Here is a 9,500-nt window from a genome sequence, read left to right as displayed (position 1 = left end):
TCCATGTGCTGCCCCGTCCATGCCTCCCCTGGCCTCTCCAGCCTCCACTGTTCCTCTTCTGTGTCACGTATTCCCTTACTGCACACTGCCTCTCTCGGGAACTGTGCAAGGTGCTGGGATCAGAGCAAGGGCCATGTGGGGTCCTGCCCAGGGAGATTATAACCTAATAACATCTAAAAGTCATCAAGTAGACAAGACCATCTCAAACCGTGAGGCATGCCGGGACAGGACAAAACAGGAATACGAGGGGAGCATGAGGTGGCCCCTGCTTTCCAGACCCATGTTCAAGTAGTGGCAAAGTACGGAGGGGAGATCTTTCTGAGGAGGTGACATTCTAGCTGAGAGCTGATCAGTGACAAGGAGCTGGGTGTGGCCCAGGGAGGGCAGAGCCTCATGCTCAAAAGGCTCTCAGATGTCCTGGGAACAACAAGAGAACCCACATGGCTAAGGCCAGACAAAGGGGTAGGAAAGAGATGAAGACAGAGGCTCCGTCAGCAAACCATGCCACTCCCTGCACGTTTTGGGTACCCTTGTGCACATCTTTCCTGAAACCCTCCTCTGAAATAAGTAAATGAATTAGCAAATTCCTATGTAGATAGATCTACACGCAATGACTCAGCTTTTTGCTTTTCCATCAGCAGTTTGCTTAATGTGATTGTGCAGTGTGTGTGTGTGTGTGTGTGTGTGTGTGCGTGTGTGTGTGCACGCGCACAGAAAATGTCAACATCTCTTTGCCTTAGTGTTTGCCTTAAGGGAACAGGGTCCCTTACCTTGGGCATGGCGCTGCAGGAAAGCAGCGAGTTAACACTGACAGTGAACTGAGAACCGCGCCTGGCCCTGCCCAGGGCTCCACATGTGTCAGCGCTCGTTACTAACGTGTGTACATTGGCCATGTGGGACTGGTTAGGGCATCATTACCAGCATGTGTACGTTGGCCATGTGGGACTGGTTAGGGCAGGCGTGAGCCTGGACACAGTTCCTGACACAATTAGTTACATAAGACCTCCTGGTGAACGTGTCTGTGGACATCTGGCAGGACATATAACCTAGTAAGAATCCATAACCTCGTAAAGCCTATGCAGTGTTTCCGCAGCTCTTCTCCCTGCTGATTGGAGAATGAGCTCAGCTTGGGAGAACCTCCTCCTGTCAGCACCACGGTGTAGATGAGCTTCCCCCGCCCCTGTGGGATTGGCTTGAGGGTCCCCACCCAGCAGTCAAGTGAGGTGACCCAGGTGTCCAGAGGCTGGAGCCCAGCCCTGGAGGCTGGGGGCTTGTGGATGCCGGTTGAGCTGGGCCACAAGGGCTGAGGTCATTGTATCCAGGGCCTCGTTTGGGGGTCACGGTGGGGAACTGGAAGGTATTTTCCTCTGTGGACTGAGCAGGGTTCAGGGGTCCCAGGGAAAGGGGCCTTGGCTGGAGTAATGAAGGGCTTCCTGCACCTGGAGCTGCTCTCCCAGAAGTGACAGGGCAGCCTTCCAAGTGCTGCACTCCCCACACTCCCCATCACAGAGCATGCCAGGTCGCGATGCCCAGGCCCTCCCTCCTTGCCAGGGCCTGGGGTCCAGCGGCGAGGGCCAGGGGTGCTGAGAAGGCCGAGTCCAGCAGGCCTGGGGCTCCGCCTCCTGGCTAGAGCCTTGCCCGCTGGCTACAGTCCTGCAAGTCCTTCTTCTGGGCCTCAATGTCCCTGTCTGAAACCTATGGGGAGGGGATAAGAAGGTCTCCGAGGTCCCTTCATTCTCAAATTCCATGAAACAAGGTTCTCTCAAGACCATCGTATTCAAGGAATAGTCTGGACATTACCCCCTCCACCGTCCACCCCAAAGCGAGGAGCCAGGAGTCCTGAGAATGTGCAGATTTGGCTGGGCCTGCCGACGCCTGCACGTGTGGAGCAAGTGGGCTCGGACCAGTCGGAGAGGAGAGTGAGGTGGCCTTTGCTTTCCCGAGCAAAAAACCTCAGGGCTTAGGGCCAAGCTGGAGACCAAGGAGGCCCCTTGTCTCTTCGCATTCTCCTCGCCGCATTGCGGCTAATTGGCCACAGGACGGTATCTATGGCGTGTATACAATAAACATTACTTCAGCCGTCTGGAACCGGCTTCCTGTCGGCCTGTCCATCACTGCCACGGCACCCGGCCAAGTGCAAGATGCAGTTCCCACTTTGGGGCTGAAGGAGGGCTCCCTCCGAGCTGGACGTGCGCCCTCCGAGTTCACCAGTATGGCCTCTGTGTCTTCCTCAACGTCAGCCACGTGAACGCAGCAGCGTCCAGCCCCACCCTCCCTGGGCCCAGGTCATGGAGGAGAAGTCAGCTAAGCCCCAGGCCACCGTGGATTTCGCCCTTGCAACCTAGGAAGCTGAAAGAGCACCTTCACCCCGTCTGTTTACTGTGGAAACAGGGACTCTGAGAGGCGAGCTTTCCCTGAGGTCACAGGAGTCATTGTAGGCTCTGGGTTTGAGTAAGAGCTGCTGGCCCTGACCCTGCTAGGGTCAAGGGCTGCCAGGAGAAGTGAGAGGCGAGCATTTTCTCATGGTTCCAGAGGCCAGAACCCTCACACTAAGCGTGCTCCCTCCACAGGCGCCGGGGAAGGAGCCTCGTCTCCTCCAGCCTCCTGCAGCGCCTGGCGTCCTTGGCGTGGCCACACCACACCATCTCAGCCTTCATCTCCTGGTGGCTGCCTGCTCGGCGTGAGTCTCTCCCCTTCCGTCTCTTACTACGGCACTCGTCACTGGCTTTAGGGTCTACCCCAAACCCAGCTGGAGGCCCCTAACCTGCTTACATCTGCAAAGACCATGATTCAGCTGAGGTTCCACTCCCAGGTCTGGGAGGTTGTAGAGCCACCTCTGCTGGGGCTGCCCTTCAGCCCACACCTGTCGTCAGGACCCTGATGGAACCCCTGCCCTCAGAGAGGGTTTCCAGGGCATGGCTGGGTGAAGAGGGCAGGATTTATCAAGCTCCCTCTCCTCCCATCACATCCCTTCCCTGGGCTTCTCCTTCCTCGGGCACCCAGCAGTTTCTAGTGTCTTCTGCAGCAGGGTCTTGGGGCGAGGTATCCTGCAGGGTGGTTGGTGAGCGAAGGGGATGTGGCTTGGGAGGGACAGAGGAGCACAGCAGGGAGCGGCCATGCCTCAGCTCTCCGGGCCTCCACACCTCTGTGCATGGATGCACAATGTGCATGTTTGAGGGCACATGCGGATGTGCATATGAATGCATGAGTGTATGAATGTTGGTGCGTGCCTACAGGTGTGTGCCTGTGAGTGGGGGAGGTGGGGCTGGCCCCACCATTTCTCCAGGTCCCCAGGGGCTCAGGCTGGACCACACCCACCCAGACAAGCAGGTTGCCCGTTCTTCAGCCCATACTTGAGGGAGACGGGCCCACGCCGGCCAGTGCTGCCTACATTGGGCTATTGGTGTCTACAGTGATATTATCTGAGATAGGGTAAGAGTGTGGGTGCAGGTGGGAGGTCCGAGCTGCAGACCACCATGACTGAACCTGTGGCCCCTACTACGATGACTTCCTTGCTGCCTGACACTTCCCATCCAGAATGAGGCCGGAGCAGGCACACCAAGGGAGGGGGCTGAAATGGGAGCTCTTGCTGGAGCCCACAGGGTTCTACTGGGGGTTACACTGGCCTGGGTGGGAGGAGGTGAAGGGTCTGGCTAGGGGCTTGATGCTAGCCCAGCAGCCCTGGGCCTGGGACCAGCCACATCTGCTGCACTGCTAAGCTACCGTCTGGGCTGAACTTCTGTCCTACCCAATTCACCAGGAGAAGAAAACGCTGTGCCCTCTCACCAGGGCCAGCCCGTCCTTCTGAACCCTCTGGGCCCCCAGAACAGAGGGAGCTAAAGGGAGGTCAGCAGAGTAATCCAGAGCAGAAGGCCTGTGGGTCTTCTGGGCCTGTGTGGGGTGGGAGGCAACTGAGGGTACAGGCATAATGGGGCCCAGAGGTTTGGTTGGGGGTACACAGCATGAACATAACCTCCCTCCCCTGTCATGGTCCACCAGTACATCCATCTGATGGATGTGTACAGGCTCTGAGCTGCTGTCTGGCTGAGGCCTGCTTGGAGATTGACCTGCCCAGCTGGGGATCCAGCATGGGAGTTTGTGGGGAAGACATGAGCTCATGGCAAGCAGGGGCGTCCAGATGTGCTAGGGCCAGCATCACGGTGCAGAGGCCCTGGGTCGGGAAGGGACAGGGCTGCCAGACCCCATTGGCTCTGTACGTCCTGAAGGGGAGGCCCTGGGCCTCCGTGCCTCTCTGGGGCATAGTTATTCTCCTCCTTTAGTGCCAGCTGACCTACAAGAGTCCTGTGTGGGGGAAGATGTACCACGGGCTCTTAAAGGCAGGCTCAGTGGTTAGGAGGGTTTAAGGCACCCCTCACAGGAAACAGGCTCTGTGCAGCTCAAACCCGGCCCCACACCCTCCAGGGAGATTCCCTAAGGCCCCTCTTTGGTGGTGGTCAGGGGGAGGTAAGGGGACAGGCAGGCACTAGGGTCCAGATGTCAACTCTGAGGATTCAGAGGCTTGGAGGGTAATGACCAGGAAGCTGGGGCTGCTTAATTTTTTGTTTATTTTGCAGGAGTTGTTTAAGATTTCATTTTTAAAGTCTTTTAAACATGGAGGTGTACAACATAAGCCTAAAGCATGCAGCTCGATGCATTCCACACCCACAGACACTTGGGAGCCTCTATCCAACTATGGAACATTTCCAGCGCAGGAGAAGCCCTCCCTGTGCTGGGTGATATTTGCAAGGAGAGGTCAGGGTATTGACTGCTGGGGTGCTGCTGGGCACCCCCAGGTACAGGCCTGTCCCCTTGCGCTGGACCTGGAGCTGGAATCTGGTCCCAGGACAGCCTCTCACAGGTTCTTCCTGATCCCAGGGAGGACAGCCCTGGGATTCACACCCTGCCCTGTCCCTGGAGCCCCGGAAGACATGTGTGCTTGAAAGGCTGAACCATGGTGTCCTTCTAAGAGCAGAGCAGCCAGAGGGCCCACTGGAGCCTGGAGCCCTTGGTACCCTATGCCTTTGTCCTCACAGAGCACCGAGCCCCTCCCAGGGCCATGCCCTTGGCTGCCCTTGGATCCAATGTGTTAGACCACCCTGGGACTACAGAGCATCTACCACTTACTAGAAGCTTCCCCCACCCTCGGATGGGGAGTGGGAGCACTGGGGGCCCACAGAGAGAATATTCATGAACTCGGGACAATTTCAGAAGACAGATTTGTGTTTTTGAGGGAACAGACACTAACGAGAGCTTGGTAGTCAGCCAAATCCCCCCGTAGCCCCCCAGGCAAGGGTTCCAAAAAGGCTGAACAGTTGGGGGCATCCGGGTTCTCAAGAAACTGGATGCAGGACCAAGTGTTTGGTTTTTGCCGATCCACAATTTAATGAGAGTTTTCAGAAGGGCCCTGGATCAATGGTTGTTCCTAAATATGGCTCAGCTAGCACTTGGGCAGAAGAGGTTTAAAAATAGACGCCATCTTCAAAGGAGGGCACCCGGGGGCCGGCCTGGAGCGTTCTCACACTGAGGCTGGGGCCTGTTTACAGGGAGCGGCCGGGCACAGATCGGGCTGATGCACCCAGGGTCGTAGGGTAGCAGAAGAGCCTTGGGTGAGTGCTGCCCTCGCCCAAAGCCTCCTGTGGCTGTGCTCCTGCCCCTGCACCAACACCAAGTTGGAAAAGTCCCCCATGCCTCCACGTGCAGCTCTAGACCCAGGACGACTTCATTCGAGCCTGTCATGATGGGGTGAAGGATGGAGCAGAGACATCGGGAACCTGAAGCCATCCAGCAGACAGAGGTCTGTGGTGGCAAGTGACCGAGAGCAATGTGAGCATTGCCAAGGGCGAGGGGACTTCGGACCAAACAAACTTGGCAGACTTCTCTGCAGAATCTGGGCTCAGCAGACAGACATCGAGGCCAGTAGAGGGGCAGGCTCAGGGAACCTGAGTGGAGGGTGGTCTAGGAGGGTCCTCGTCAGTGGCAAGAGGGTCCCTCGCTCTGGGCTTGCCACCTCCAGCCCTGACAAGACTCTGGAGTCTCTGGGAACCAGCAGTTAGCATAATGGCTATGTCGCTGGACTCCCACGTAGTCGACTGCGGTTTGCGTCCCGGACCCGGTGGCTTAAAACTCATGCCAGGTGCGTGTGCGTGCGTGCCCAAGATCCCGAGAGGAGAATAGAGGAAAAGGGATTGTGGCATGGCCATCCCCCCTGGGGGGTGATTTCTCGCTTTTTGTCTCTCTGTCTCTCTCTCTCTGTCTGGCGAGCGCACGCACCCTATAGCGAACACCTCTCCAAAAAAAAACAAAAAGACTCTGGAGTCTCTGACCCCTCAGGAATGGTTACCCTCTTTAGTTTCCACAGCTGAAGCAGCCCAAAGGCTTCCACGTGCCTTTTTCTTGTTTGAAGATTTTCTGTCGAAGAGCACATGTGCTTGCCAGAGGAAGGCAAGGAGAGAGAAAGTGACACATCACCCCCCGGAGGAATGGCCACATGCAACTCCTTCTCCTCCATTCTCCTGGGATTTGGGACACACACACACACACACACACACACACACACACACACACGTGTCTGGCATGATTTTCAAGTTGCCAGATCTGAGAAGCAAACCAAAGTCGTCCATCAGGGAGTTGAGCACCTTAAGCACCATGCCACCTGGTGGCCCCATCACAAGCCTCTTTTATAAAAAAATTATTATTACTATTATTATTATTTACATTTAATGACTGTATATCAGTATAGCATACAAAATGAGTTTTCCCCCATGAATACCTGTATATTAATTCAAAGTTATTATCATACATATTATCGTCAGTAGAGAATTTTCCATTTTTGACTCCCTTAAATGTTTTGCTTTTTTCTTTTTCTGCTCCCACCTCCTCCCACACTGTCTCTAGTACCCACGGTCGCCCTCCATCTTTTATACCAATCTTTCCGTGTCTGCCATAGAGTGCAGAGAGACGGTTTCCTACACTGCAAGGATGTACGGCCATGAAATGTAAATTATCAAGTAAAGAAACGAAAACAACAGACCTTCCTGTAGAAGGTGAGGGGGGGGCGTATGAAGCAAAGCTGAGCTTCTTAGTAAGAAAACATGACACGCCCACGTCCCTCGCGGAGCGAAGGTGTGGGAAGCACCGCTGGGTGTCTTCAGGCCTCTCCCCCATCCTCACGGAGACACTCAACTTTGTTCCAAAGAACAGAGTTTAAACAGTGCGTAGGCGAGAACTTGATGAAAATTTGACATTTGATAAGAAACTAATTTTGGTGTGCCTTTTTCATACTTTAAAACACTAAAGTAATAAACAGCATCTATAAATGTCAAACTTTTCTATTTTGATTGCGCCGCTTTGATTTTTATCAACCTTTTTTGTTATTAAAAATCCACCATAATGAAATAGAGAAGGGACGAGCAACACGAGAAGATAAATTTGACAATCTACCGAGATGGAAGCGACAGCATCTCATTGTTCCCAGCACGGGGATTGTTATTATTTTCGTCCCGCTGCGGTTATTGTGATGTTTTTATCTTTGTCTTTGGGGAGCCTGCAGAGCTACAGGAACTGGGACTCAGCTGTCGGATGGAGGCAGGTTTTAGCTTGGCAGAGCAGGAAGATGCGAGTGTGGGCCGGCGTGAAGGGCGTGCTCAATATTGGGGCAGATGTGAGGAAGTGGTGGTGCTACCTCCTCCAGGAAGTCTCCTCGGAGATCACAGCCACTCCCTGGCTGGGCCTGAAGTTCCTTTCTGGGCCCTGTGTAGTCCTCCCCACGTCATGGGTTCCCCCACTCCCACTTCCCATTCTGAGATTGTGTGCTTCGTTGAGGTCTCTCATGACCGTCCAGGAGCTCCTGCAGGAGTGGCTCTGACTCAGTCAGGGGTCCTTATTGTGGCTCCCAGGATTGAGTGCCACCTGTCACTTGCAACTTGACCTTGCACAAACTTTTCTCCTGTCTGTTAAAGGGGCCGATGCTCACCTCTCGGTTGTAAGGATTAAAGTGTCTTTCTATCCTTTTCTGCAGCAAGGCCCTGAGGAAGGAGGTACATGCAGCTTGGTTGTGGTTTCTGCTCATCGTGGAGAAAAAGGCTAGACCAGAGGGTGCCAGGCAATCGGAGAGGCCTTGCCTAAGACAGAGCTCAGGAGTGAGCCAGGGCTCCTGCATCTGCCGCTGAGAATCCAGGTGGGAGACGCACTGTCCCCGAGAGAGCAGCTAGATCCGGAAGTCTGCACACAGCAGTGGCAGACTATGAACAAGGAGCCCAAGTCACCAGTGCCAGAACCAACGACTATTCTGCAAATGCCCTCAGTTCCACTGAGGGTGTCGAGTGTCCTGAGCGTGAGTGCTGGGAGAGGGACCTGGGGATACTCACCGACGGCCCCTTGGAGCAGCAGCCGCACAGATCCCAGGGCCGGCATGAGCATGTGTTTAAGTGCACAGCCTCCCAAGTTTGCAGCCTCGCAGACCCAGTCAAGGTCTCCCTGGCAGGGACTCCACTCTCCTAGGTACCCCCAGCTGCGGCTAGGCCCCACACCTCTCCAGCACGTCCTGTGCTTGCTGCCTGCCCCAGTCCTGCTTCAGGCTATGCCTGCTTCCCAGGGTCTTCTAGGAGGCTCTCTTTGAATTTCTCTAGGGTCTTGCAGACAGAGGCCAGGGGTCCAGGAGAGTGGGAATGGCCGGGAGTGGCCAGGCTCCAGGCCCCCTTGAGGTCTAGTGCTGTGGCCTGGAGCCCACCCGGCTCTTCCAGCAGACCTCCCGACATTTGTGGTGGAGCTTACCGCTGAGCCCAGCCGCTCCAGGCTGCAACAGTGACCTGACCCAGGGTTGACCCAGGGGCCCACACTGTTTGGGGTTTTGGTGGTTTAGAGCCTGAAAGGCACCCAGCTCACTGTCGTCACCTGCCCTGTGATGGATGGCCTGAGTAACTAGGCCCTGGGCAGGCAGCTATCACAGGCTGGCCGGCCTGCGGTCACTCAGCCATCCAACCTGCTCCACCAAGCCCCCTCCAGACAAAGCCCCTCCAGGAGCTGCCCGAGGTGCTCACAGCTCTTCCAGAATTTCTGCTCAGAGGAGATGGGGCTGGTGACGGGGAAGCCGAAGGCCTCGCCTCCTAGAGTGGCTATGCACTGGCCTCACCCCAGGACCAGGGGGCAGCCTGCTGGCCACTAAGGCCTGGAGTGGGCCTGAGGGGACACATACGTGTCCCGCTTCTGCTGTAGCAAACCACATGAACACAGGCTTTGAATGACACCATGGCCACCTTGCAGTTCCGGAGGCCGATGTACAACCAGTCTCCTGGGCTGAGATCCAGGTGCTGGCGGGCCGTACTCTCCCTGGGGCCCCGGGCACCTGGGGGAGTCCTCTTGCTACTGTCCCCTCTTCTAGAGGCTGCCTGCACTCCTCGGCTTGGGCCCCGCGTCATCTGTCACCGTCCTCGGCTGCCCTTGCCACGGCTCCTCCTCTGACTCCCACCCCGTGTTAGCGAGGCGACCCCAAGTGGGCGCGG

This window comes from Tupaia chinensis, unplaced genomic scaffold, assembly GCF_000334495.1.
Source record: "Tupaia chinensis unplaced genomic scaffold, TupChi_1.0 Scaffold000671_1, whole genome shotgun sequence".
NCBI lineage: Eukaryota > Metazoa > Chordata > Mammalia > Scandentia > Tupaiidae > Tupaia > Tupaia belangeri.
The sequence above is the reverse complement of the archived record's forward strand: the minus strand, read 5'-3'. Positions refer to the sequence as shown.